Genomic DNA, 12,944 nt, shown 5'->3' on the forward strand with positions numbered 1-12,944 from the left:
GCGCTCCTGTCTGGGTCTTAGCGGGCGCCGTCTTGACCGAGGTTGAGTCGAGAAGCGACACCGATCCCCACCTTCAACAAACTGTATCTTACCGGTACTGACATATGGGGCAGAAACGTTGGGTCTGGCGGAATGGGTTCAGCTTGAGTTAAGGACAGCGCAGCGAGCTATGGAAACAAAAAATATAGGTGCAACTTTAGGAGACCGGAAGCGGGCAGATAACAAAACGGGCGGAATAGGCGAGATAACAAAAGCGTCGTAATGACATCCTTGTCGAAATAAGAAGGAAGAAATTGGCTTGGGCAGGGCATGTAGTGCGAAGGCAAGATAACTCCTGGTCTTTTAGGGTAACGAAGTGGATTTCAAAAAAATTCGAGCGTAGCAAAGGGTGGCAGAAATTTAGGTATCAACCCAGAATCAACCCGGAATCACCTGGTATCAACCCGGAAAAATTGTGCTTTTGTACAACATTTCGTGCTTAGCAATGCTAGAACGCCACCCTTTTTTTCGTAGAAGTTTTACCCACTTGGCCGCTACCTTTTGCTTCTTGTGCCAAGGCACATCCGAAGTGCTGTCCTCAAAGAGCTCCATGACCTCCCCACTGCAGGTCGTCTGGGCGCCTCGCGTGCTTATAACCGCGTGCATGGACGACTCTTTCGGCTACGTCTACTTCGTTCTGTACGCTGATATGCTAATACCTGTGACTAGTATTGGTACAAGCACATTGCAACACCGACACCCATGCAACATGCCTAATACCCATGCAACATAGATAATTGTCAGCGTATTGCAAATAATTGGTTTCACCCTGGTCCTTTCTTGCGCTACCTTTTCCATAAAGTTTCGGTTTTGTTTGGTTTATATGGGTTTAACGTCCCAAAACGTCTCAGGCTATGAGGGACGCTGTAGTGAAGGTCTCAGGAAATTTCGACCACCTGGGGTTCTTCAACGTGCTCTGCCATCACACAGTACACGGGCCTCTAGAATTTCGCCTCCATCGAAATTGGAGTGCCGCGGCCGGGATCGAACCCGCGTCTTTCGGGCCAGCAGCCGAGTGCCATAACCCCTCAGCCACCACGGCGGCTGCCAAGAAGTTTCGAAAATTGGGCCTGTCACCTTAGCTCCAAAGGCACCCTAACGCATTCTCAGCGGACCTGCTGAAACGTTCTGACGAACAACCCGAACCGTTCTATCGTGCGCGCTTCAAAGTTTCGGATCTGTTTCTTGAGTCCACCTGCGGAAGTAGTTCGGTCGTAATGGTCACTGTCCATTACGGTGGTCACGGCCACGCAATGAAGTGCGCACTCCCTTCTAGTACTATTACTGATGTTGCTGGCTTTCTTCTAAACAGTGTCATCAGACATGATGGTGCTCCCTGCCAGTTTTGTGCCGAACGCAGCCACTGCTTTGTCTCAAATGTTGTCGACGACGCTCTCGATTCCTTCTCCGCTAAGCATAACCTCACCACCGCTTATCGCCCTCCGAAAAAACAGACTGACTGAGCGCCTCAGCCACACTCTCATCGATATAAGCTTGCAATGCACTATTCATCGAGCCACCGTCAGTAGGCTACAGCTCTCGCAGATATTACAATCGCATGGAATACCTTCTAGGTACTCTCATATTTATGCGTATTGTACATCGGCCCAAAACATGACGGCGACTGCCGAGATAAAAACTGTTGCAAAGATATTTCATTATAGCCATAAGAATTATTCCAAAACTATTGCCAGGAAACCTTGTTTTACATTCAGCATGTGCTCTACTAAAATATGCGTACTGTACATTACAATAAACGAGTAGAAAAGCAGATAGGCGTAAACGAGCAAAAAATTTGCCCATGGCTTGACAGAGGGCTTTGTCTTCAAGACACCGAATATAGCCAATCGTCGAAAACAGTTTTTTAGCCTTGAACAGACTTTCGAAAGCAAATATTGTTTTAAAAATTGTTAGCGCTTAAAATTGAACACTATAAATCATCCGTTTGTATTGTGAAAAATACAAACGTTTCGCTGATGTCTCCTATTGCGAGATCGCGCCCCATATTCGTGCATAGGCTCTGTTTCGTGCCATGAGAAACTTCCGTGAACCCTCATTTTTCTTTTAGAAACTATGTTTCTCGCACCAAGTTCTGGCTTTCACCATGTCCTTGCTCTGCGCTCACAGATTTTACGAAGAAAGCGTGAATTACGAAGCGGAAAGCTGTCCTTCTCGTAAGTGACGGCCATGTTCATGCTGACAATTGCCGCATGCGGGTATTCATATGAATAAATTCATAAAGTAGAAGTCGTTCCTCCATGCAATGAGTGGCCAACGCCAGGCTTTAAAATGAAGCAAACGCAAACTAGACGAGCACGGTCAACATAAGTCGTACTTGTAGAAAAATGTCTCTTCAAGTCCAGAGGTCAATGTGCAGAGTGGTCACAGTAGCGAACTTTAGAGCTTTGAATTCAGGATAAACTTTGTTCTCTTTCACTTTTCAAAGCATAGGTAGCATAGGTTCCTGATCACCAAATTCTGATTGCTGCATAAATTGCCCCAAGCGCACAAAGCGTGCAAAATATAAGCGCACAAAAATAAAAAGCCCCCAAAATATGACTTAAAACTAAACTTTAAAACTGAATAAAATCTTTCTGAATGCTAACTGAATAACTGAATTCAAACTGAACTGGATCCCATGTGTAACGCAGCCATTAAGCTACCAGATGTCAATCCTCAATGCACAATGTAATTATACAATGCAGGCATAATATCCCTTGTGAATGGCTGCTTCATGCGCTGGTTCCTAAAAGCTCCAAAGGAACTGCTTCGTCGAATAGCGTCGTATAGTCAAGTTGTAATAGCACTCTTTCGAAGAAGGCGCCAAATATATAAATATTTTCATCCCGCCAGCTGAGCCAAAACCACTGTATTAACGAAACTTTGCTCCAGAATGTTGCTTGATTTAAAACTGAAAAATCACTCTGATGCGCACGACCGTCCGAGCAAACGCTGCTGCGAAACTCTATTTACGCTAATGATAGCTGCACTTGAAGAACGCGATAGACCCAGAAGCGTGGAGCAGTGACCGCACAAAGGGCTCTGTCTGCTGTACACAACCCATGAAGGCTTGGCCTTTGTGTGCTCGCAAGCTTTGTTTGTTTTTCTTGCTAGACCGACGTCGATGAACGCACTTAGACATACGATCGCATGACGCTCATATTTTCAAGCAAGCCACAATGCGTTCCTCAGTACCACCTTTGACTTCCGCCTGAGCTGGAGGTCAGATGCGTTAAACCTCGTTTCCTTCTCACTGCCCCGAGTAAACGTGCTTAAACGTCTGGCAACTCCTGATAGGCGCAGTTATTCATTTAGTGCGTTAAATGTACACTGAGCCCTTTAGAGCGGCAGGATTTTTTACTTTCTACTATTTATTTAACCCTCACACAACCACTGTAATTCACATGAGTGCTCTGAGCTCCAAGCAAGACGGTATATAAGCCAGGTCCTAGAAGAAGCTCGCTCCATTTCATAGCGTCTGCAATCCTGTGTGAAAAGTTTTCAGTTCTAGTCTGTCTTACAGAAACTGCGCTCAGGTACTGCGCGAAAACATGCGGAGATTTGGGTGTGATACAGAAAAGTTCAGGAGAGATACGATATTTATTACAGTTGTCATAAGAAATCCTAAACTTATGCTTCACTGTTATAGCATGTGGGACAGGGAAATTATAAAAATTTGGTGTTGGCGAGAGAGAAAGTTCTATAAACTTCTCCTATCCAGGGTGGGTCACGAATTGTCTTAACTTGTGCGGCTGACTAGGATTTTAAGAAGAAACCTACATTCTGTGATTTTCATATGCCACTTGTGAAATTATCCTTAAGAGTGCGACAAAGAGGCTGTGTTCTGTCTTAAGGCATTGTCTAGTTCGGGCATTGAATAGGGTGCAGAGCACGAAGGCGATAAAGCATGCGGATTATTAATTTTGCTTCTTCGTTTATGTTGGCTTAATGGTTGCAAAGTCGAGCACGATAGGCGAAAGTTTAAAGTGTTGCATAAATAATCCAGTTTTGATATATGCGTCTTACGCTCATTGGGAGTGCGGACCTACTTGGCAGTGTGTCCCATTTGTTCAAAAGCTCTGGTCAAATAAAAATGGTAAAATATCAGTATATGTAACCTGCTACGGTGTGCTATTGGCAGCTTTGCGGATGGAAACAATGCATGGAAGAAGAAGCTTGTGTACGTATGTCATCTTAAATGAGGCTTAATCTGTCAAGTAACAACCACAGACATGGATCTCTGTGGATGCAAATATCTCGAAAGGATAGCTTTGTTATGAGGCCTATTGGAACAACCGGCTGACTGATACGAGGTTGCGAACAAACTTTATTGCAGCCCTTCCTGAAGTAAACAAGCTTGCTTTGGCGTCTGTGGACGTTGGCTCCATCACTGTGACATGGGGGCGACCAGAAGGTCGCTTCAGCTACTACTTGGTTAGAGGTGACCGGCGGCCAAAATGCGGTCAGAGGCGCTGCGGAACCGTACCCCTCCGGACTCTGCACAAGAGGCAGAATCCTTCACCCCAACCAGACAAGCGTCACTTGTGACCGCCTCGAAGCATGTACCAATGTCAGCTTTACGTTGAGGACTCACCTCGATGTATCACCTGAGCTCACTTCCACAGGTACCGTACTACGGGGCATCTTCATCCCTGGGAAAGGTACATATCCACTCTGCATTTACTACATTCTCTTAGTGTTCATTGATATTCACTGCTATTTGCAGAGGATGCATTTTGACCTTGAAGTTGCATGGATAATGAAGAGCTTTTCTATTGCCGTCTATTGTGTCCTGTGTCTATATCGGAGGCAAGTGTGTGAAAAACAAAGGTTCTTGCGAAGAACAGAAACAGATATTCACAATTACAGGCTGCCTGAATCCCGAAACCTTTCTTTTGCAGTTCATATTGCTGTTGAGGTAGACGACGACAGGCGAATAAAGAAGTGGTCTGTTAGCAGAGCGAGTGGGCAATTGCTCCAAGGTTTATCGTTGGATTCCTTGTGGCATGAATGAATTTAGCATGCAAAAGTGCGCAGTTGACAGTCATTTATTTCAATTTGTTTTATTTGACTTTATATTTTTCCTCGGGTTAGCGAAGCCGCAATTAAGAAAAAAAGAAGTCAGTCAAAGGCTTTTGATATGTGTGCAGTTCGGCGCACCAGCAGTACAACAAATTAGGGAAACACTTGATTCCCGCCTTTAAGAGTTTGAAACGATAGGGGTAATGAATCCTTTCAGTGGTTTCTCTGCACGCATGTTCGCACTCAGTCACAACACAGTTTCCACATTCTCGTTTTTAAACTCTTCCACACAACACTTGACAGCTATAATATTTCACAATTTTATGCCCCCTTCCTATCATGTCACAAGTCAGCAGAATGTAGACTTACTGTTCTTTCGCACACGTAATAATTCCCTGTATCAAGTTGCTGAATGCACAGGAAATCTGAAATAGAGAAAAAATAATTAGCACGCAACTCTGCGTTAAGATATTTGTGTGCAGCCATCGCACAGTCATCAAATCGTATCTTCCACACAAGGAACGTTGCAGGACAACTTGATCCTCAGTAAGATAATCATGTTGTAGCTGCTGTTCCTAAACAAAATAAAACTACTGCCTCTGGTTCTGTTGCTGCAGGGTCAAGCAGCAAAAAGTTTTTGTGGGGTGAACGTTGTTCATAGCGATGCTTTCTTACCTGCTTTTTAACCAGATCCGGATCCGCCAAGGAACATGACGATAGTCGCAGGAGCCTTCAGCAGCCGGATCCAACGAATGCCTCCTGCAGATTGGCACGGCACTCTGGCAGGCTACGCGGTAAAGCTCGGCAGCGCCTTTCGCACGTGTCATCCGGAAGCAGACGTCACTGCTTTCACACACGTCCAGACATTTGACACGTGGCAAGAAAATGACAGCACTATAGATACCGCGTACTGTGTTTTGGTCACCACTACCGTACTTTGCGGGCCAGAAGTTCTCCAGAGCGCCGCCGCCGTAGCTGAAGTTCGAACACCTGCATTTCGTAAGTAATTCCGATTTCTGTTCACGCACCTATAGCATGCAAGAAGAGGGCTTAGTCGGCATGGTTGATACAAACAGATAGAAATGAATGGCCAGTGCTAACAAACAGATTGGAAGGAATAGAAAAAAAATACAATGTGTGTTCTTCTCTTCCGTCTTAACTGTTAGCGTTTTCAGTAGTTTCCATCAACGTTTTGCATGTACAAGAAACGCAATGTCTTGGAGGTAGTCAGACCAATCAGAGTCCTCTTCTTGTTTTCTAAAGAAATCTTACTTTAAGTGCGATTTTGCGTGCTTCAATTTGGGGGCAACGTGCCGCCCGGCAATTTTCTCACTAAAGTCTTTAAATTCATGTAAAACTCATTTGATCTAAAGCGGAAGTCTGCGAAACAAACAAGCCTGGAATCAATAGCGTAACAGTTGCCGGCGTAAGACAGCGGAGCAAGAACACCTTATGGCAATGGGTCACAACGCTTACCTTCGATATACACTTCGGCTCTAGAACATACCAGGCCTGACTTGGTACAATATCCGAAGGTAATGCATATTTGGTCTTCCACTAATATATTTTGATAACACATTTTTGCGATAGGTGGCATTTTGAGCGCCGAAATTTGTGGTGAGGAACTTTTGTACTTGAGTCTTCGCCAAAGTGACTCCTACTTTTATAAAGTTCTCAGCTGGCACTCAGACAATGCTGCCGATGAGTTCACGTTATGGATTCACAGGTAAGACACGCGGGCGTTGCTGTGGACATTGGTGTCATGAAACTGGGTTGAGAGCTAGTGCTGATACAGCTGTCAAACTTTCACCTTGAATGGTAACAAAATTTGGGAAGTGATTTTCCTGCAATGTGTAGGAGTTGATAAAGGTGGTTGACGGGAAAAGGTGGTTCGTCATGACAGAACATAGAGCTGTTGAAAGTAGTGGGCAGATTCGAAATGTAGCACCTGTGTCTGACTTTCGAACAATCCGCGTCTGGCGACCGCTGAAAGCTTCTTCTTGTGCGCGTCTCTTCAGTTCTTCTCGCAAATCGCTTGTGTTCCTCTTAAAAATTGATCACTATATCTGCCAGTTCTACTACGGTTCTTTGTTGTGTCTCCATGATAGCAGCTAAATCGCAATGGCACAGGATCTCAGCATCAGAGGCCGCGAACGGTGTTTCTTGCAGAGCAAGACATTACAAGCAGGGTGGTGCAACATCTGGCAGGTGTTTCAGAGAAACTGGCTACTAATTCCGAAAAAAAGGTTTGTGTGGAAAAGGGAAGCTTTTTGCGATGTATTAATACCATTGCAGGCAGGCGTCAGAAAACAAGCGAACTCTTTTAATTACTAAAGTGATTAAATAAATTCTTTTATTTAAATGTTTGCTTATTTTAGATAGGCACCTCATTGTAATTGAAGCCGGCCATTAGTAACAGCCATATATGTTTTAAAATTTCGAAAAGAGGAGTGTCTTTTCCGCATCATTCGAGCCATTTCACGCAGAATTAGAAAACCACGCGTTTTTAGGAGGGCTCAAAGAGACATCAATCAAATTGGGACACTCCGTGAGCACGTACCACGCAACAATCTTAGCTCCACCCGAACTGCAGTGCTCCCCGCTCCTCGCCACTCTGCTACTGCAGGGAGGGCAGTGCAGAGGATGTCACTTTGCATGTGCACAACGTCGCTCTGCGGCCTCCCTCAAGTGCGCGTATTTCGAGTGGCGCGAGAATTGGGCCAAATTAGTCGGGCCACAGCGGCAAGAGAGATCTCGTTTTCGAAATTCCGAAAACAAATATGGTTATTACGAGTGGTCGGCTACAATTCTCTAATCACAATCTGGTGCATATCAATAATGGTGAAAAAGTAAGCTATTAAAAATAAGTTAATCATTTTACTAATCATGATTCGGTTTTTTCTTACGTCCGCCAACAGTAGTAGTAATATTGCTCAAAAAATTCCCCTTTTCTTAAAGACCCTGCATTTAAAATATTTAGTAACCGGCTTCCCTGAAACACCTGGTATGTCAAAAGGGACTTGGATGCAAACCTGCACCAAGCAAAAACGCTTCACCAAAACACAAACCTAATAAACAAAAGTTGCAATCAAGGCTGATTATCAAAAAATGTCTTCTCAGGTCCTCCAGACGTAAGCAACGCTGCATTTACAGCCACGGGCGAAGATTTCTTTACTGTCAGTTGGGAACGGCCCGGGGGCTCGTTCGATTACTACTGGATGGTGGTCAAGGACAGCGACAGTGCACTTGATGGCTCCGAAAACCAACGTGTAGGTTCATGCGCAAGTGGAGCACTCCTTCGACCACAGCAGACGCACATCACTTGCCATCACGTGAAGAGCTGCACTAACGCCAGCCTGACCATTTACACGCACGTCAACGGTCCTCCAGAACTTCCCAGGGGGTCACCGTGCATGAAATATTTATACAAGGAAAAGGTATGCTGTAGTACGGTTGCTTCCAGAATTGTAGTGAATGACCATTATACTCCAAATTCCGGCAGTGAAATATGATGGCCTTGAAGGCAAAAGGTAATCGATGGTAGTACCATTGCAGCGGTTTATGGTAATAACTGTCGTGGCATCCGAACATTTAACATGCAGTTTTTGAATAAAATATTTGGTAGCAATGTTCACTTGCGCTATGCATTTAAAATACAATGACGTCCGCGCTGCGCCAGTCAGGTGTACTCAAGAGCCCTACGTTACAGTATTGTCTAAAGAGAGAGAAAACGTTTTTGAGGGAAATTTCTCGCCATCTACTGTGAAGGTAGGCGAACTTAAAGCTGTGAATTGCAAAGGGATGTTGCCTGAATTAATATTTTTCATCATTGGTAATGAATTACCTATCTATTTACGTAGACATAACTTTTCTTGTGTCTAAGAACGCCAATGAAGAACAGCTCATAACGAATGATCACTAGTGGTAAAGGGACAGTAGCATCGTAGAGTTGAAATAACACCTCCTTTAAAAATGGCTGTGGTAAATTTAGCTTTTGTTAGACCTGGAGTGACGCGATTTCTACATGTGGCCGAGTAGAACTCGCTCAGTCGAATTGCAAACTCAGTGTTTCGCCGCTCCTTTCGCCGGGCGTTCCTTCTTCATCTTCGTCCCACTTGACACGGCGCATGCGCACAGCTCTTACAGCTCTGTTTCTCCGGCGCGCCACGCCGTCGGCAGCAGGAGCTGGGCCTTACCACGTGACCAACCACGTGGCCGGTCACGTGACAAACCACGTTATCAGGGGAGGCCACGGTGTCCCCGTTGGCCACGCTGAAGGCTCGAAGAGGTGGCGTTGTATTGCTATCGTTACACAATGGCTGAACAAGCTGCTGTAGACGGTTTTTTGTGCTGATAGCGTCATGATAAAAACGAATTAAGTGAACCTCTACAGTGACTTTTGTACGGACTGAGCCCGCTGGGTTGAGTGAACAGATGCAAAGAGATTTTCGATGCGTGGATGCGCAACTAGCCATCTAAAGCGGCCGGTCTTTTCTTCATACGACGTTAAGGCAAATAAACGAGTAACTGTGGTTTATCATCCACGCCGCTACAATCATAAGGCTTCACACGAAAGCTATATATAGCCGCCGCTGTGGTGGTGCTGAAAAACTTCTTTAATGTTAAAAAAAAAGAGAAGACCACGTACATGGTCGGTATCCTTAGTCTGGGACACCGCACGACCAGGCCCCGTCTCGCACCCTGTTTACCATGCAGCGCCATTTGGGACCCCAGTTTGCGGCAGTTGAGGAGGGCCATGCCTCTCGGTAGGGGTAGATGAAGGTTGAAGTTGAGCACTCTGAATACATGCCCACACCATGTGAAAGATCGGGGTGGCCGAGTGGTTATGACGCTCGGCTGCTGACCCAGACGGGGGTTCGATCCCGGCCGCGGCGGTCGAATTTCGATAGAGGCAAAACTCTAGTGGGTCATGTGCTGTGCGATGTCACTGCGCTTTGAAGAACCCCAGCTTGTCGAATTTTCGGAGCCCTTCACTACGGCGCCCCTGATAGCCTGAGTCGGTTTGGGACGTTAAACACCCTAAACCGTAAACCAAGAAGAAGAGCTACATTGCTTTACAGAGCTTTCGGGCATCAGTCTTGGGCATTTTATTGACACCACTGCCAGTCCGAGAGTCTGTGAAATTAATTAAAATAAATTCAGTTCAATTGCCATCTGCTCAACGCCTCGTTGCGCACAAGCCTTGTCAAGTTTGCTATGAGCTAACTGAATTTAGAAATTCCCACCGTTGTCGCTGCTTGAAACAGCGACCCGCCTGCGCCGTCGCGCATCTTTTGCGTACGACGACGTCCAAGATCTGTGAATTTAGTGCCGGGAATGACCAGATCAACTTGTATGCCATGTAGAAAAAACCAGGTTGAAAGAGAAAGAGCACGTGCAGAGCAGGAATCACTAATTCTATCGCTCTGTTCTCTTAAGGATGCACTCCTCGTTATGTGATGGTATTATTAAATACAGTGTTCGTGTCAGCGAACTTATGTGTAAAGAGGGCCCCGGTCTGTCGAAGAAACCTATTAATGGTACCGTATGATAGCCTTGAGGCGGAGTTCAAGTGACTCCAAATGTTTTTTTTAGGATCTCTAAGATGCCATTCTCATAGCCGCTGCAGCGCAAGCAATTTTTAGCCGCACATGAGCGAAAGCGACAGCACGCTACCAGAACGGCTACAACTGCGCCTCACAGGTATGCGAGTGTCACGTGATCTTCTCGCCGCGCCAGAATGGGAGCGGGCAGTACGTGGCAGAAGTGGCGTTATGTGACGACCATTTGTAGGTGGCGCTGACGTCCTTTCTCGTCGGTCGCACTACTGTGGTATCCGCTTTTCGTGGCCCCTGAATTTAATGCGCTGCAGTTGCGACGATAATAGAATTAAAAAAAAACTTAAAGCTAATATGGGCATTGCTTACGCTGGCTTACAAGCCTCTCAATAAATGAGGAGACTAAAGGTAGTCGTGAAAATGAAATATAAGGTATTAGACAGCCTGCCTGCTAGTTAGCACGTCTTACTTTTAGTCTGATCAACTACTCCTGTGACTCTGCTGTGACAACCAAAGCGCTCTTCTGACTCAAAATACTTGTTTGAAAGCTTCTGAGAGCCTTTGGTGAAACAGCTGGTGTAGTTGGATGAGACGGGAGCACAAGTTTTTTGATTAAAAGTAATTACAGTGATATGAAGTTCCGCCTTATGTGTAGCACGAGCTAGCGTTATTAGGTTCCTAAGTGGCCTGGGGGTCGTTTTGACTTTTCACTTCGCAGGCACAGTAACTATTCTTTATTACTCCTTACATTTTATTGTTTTTGATTGCTTTAGATATGTGTTTTTATTATTATAAACTTCATTTTTTTCTACTTTTAACTACTTTTTGCTTCAACGCAAGACACGCAGGACCTCAATTTACCCTGCAGAGCGCTCGTTTCCGTATGGCCTTGGCGTAGGTTGCACGACTCGGGACTTCAAATTTCCTGGTTTGATTCTATTTTAAACTAAATCTTGTTTTCAACCCAGTTAATTTATTTATATTCTTACTTCTTAGAAACATTTGGAGTCACGTTTTTTCTTTAAAATAACTATTTATCCCATTTTTGATTTCAATTCCATGTGACGTTGACATTGTCAAGATCATCGAACAATTAAAACTTTTTTCTTGTACCCCTGAGGTTGCCCTAAAACGCGCGCTCTAAGGCTGCTGCATTGAAAGCCTCAAGTGTTTACACTCGTGACGGGGGATTCTAATAAAATTAAGTTTGCTTTCTAATAGTGCAATTGAATATATGCTGTCAAAATTATCTTGCACAAAGGCTGGAGGCACGCTGTTGCAACATGAAATTCTGTTTCCTATCAGGATGAACCATCGAATAGCCCAAGGGGCGTATTCTATAATGGCCTGTCGCCGCTGCGGTGGCTCAGTGGTTATGGCGCTTGGTTGCTGTCCCGAAAGACGCGGGTTCTGTCCCGGGCCGCGAAGGTCGCCTTTCTGTGGAGATGAAATGGTAGAGGCTAGTGTGCTATGCGATGTCAATGCAAGTGAACAGACTCCAAGTGGTCGAAATTATCCGGAGCACTCCTCTACGGCGTGCTTCATAGCTTGAGTCGCTTTGGAGCTGTAAAACCCACAAAACAGCATCCCTAATGATCCACTTCATATTCTTTTTCTCTTGGTAGTGACGTCACTGAGCGAAAGCAACAGCCCGTAGCAACACCGCACATCCAAAGATTGACACAGCCGATCTGGTCCTGCCACAGCTTCCAGTCCGGCTGATCGACACGCCCCATGCTGCACTAACTCATCGCCGGCCACTCCTCCAGTGCCACACGAGCTCGAGACGCATTCACGAAAAGAAGCGGCATGTGAGGGCGCGTTTCTGTGACGACCAGCGAATGGTATTCTCTGATGCCATGCTTCAGTAGGAGAAGAAATTAACGACAGAGGAGAAAATAGAATGGAAAGGAATTCAATTGATACACAGTACGGCAACCTCTCGCCGCCGTGACTGGCGGATGATACGCTATGCTCTGCTTCGAGCGTAATGCACCCGCGCATATCTTCCTTGTTTCGCACGGCGCAGTGGCACAGATATCTGACCGGGGACCGTATTCTATAGCGATGCATTCCACTGCCATTATATTTCTGCTCCACGTCAGCAGGATGAAAGCAGAATCACGTAGTAAAGCTTTCGGCGAATCACACACACAGCTGGTCAGAGCGCCGCTGTCGCTAAGCCGCGTTGTTCTGCACATCCAAACGTTATGAATCCCTGGAACCACGCGGCGCCAATTTGTCGTAAAAAACGACGACCAGTTTCTTCGCCAAACGACGATGAACGTTGTCTGGTGCGTAAAGTGTGTCGTGATCAATCACTTG

The sequence above is a fragment of the Amblyomma americanum genome, chromosome 1 (assembly GCF_052857255.1).
Source record: "Amblyomma americanum isolate KBUSLIRL-KWMA chromosome 1, ASM5285725v1, whole genome shotgun sequence".
Classification (NCBI taxonomy): domain Eukaryota; kingdom Metazoa; phylum Arthropoda; class Arachnida; order Ixodida; family Ixodidae; genus Amblyomma; species Amblyomma americanum.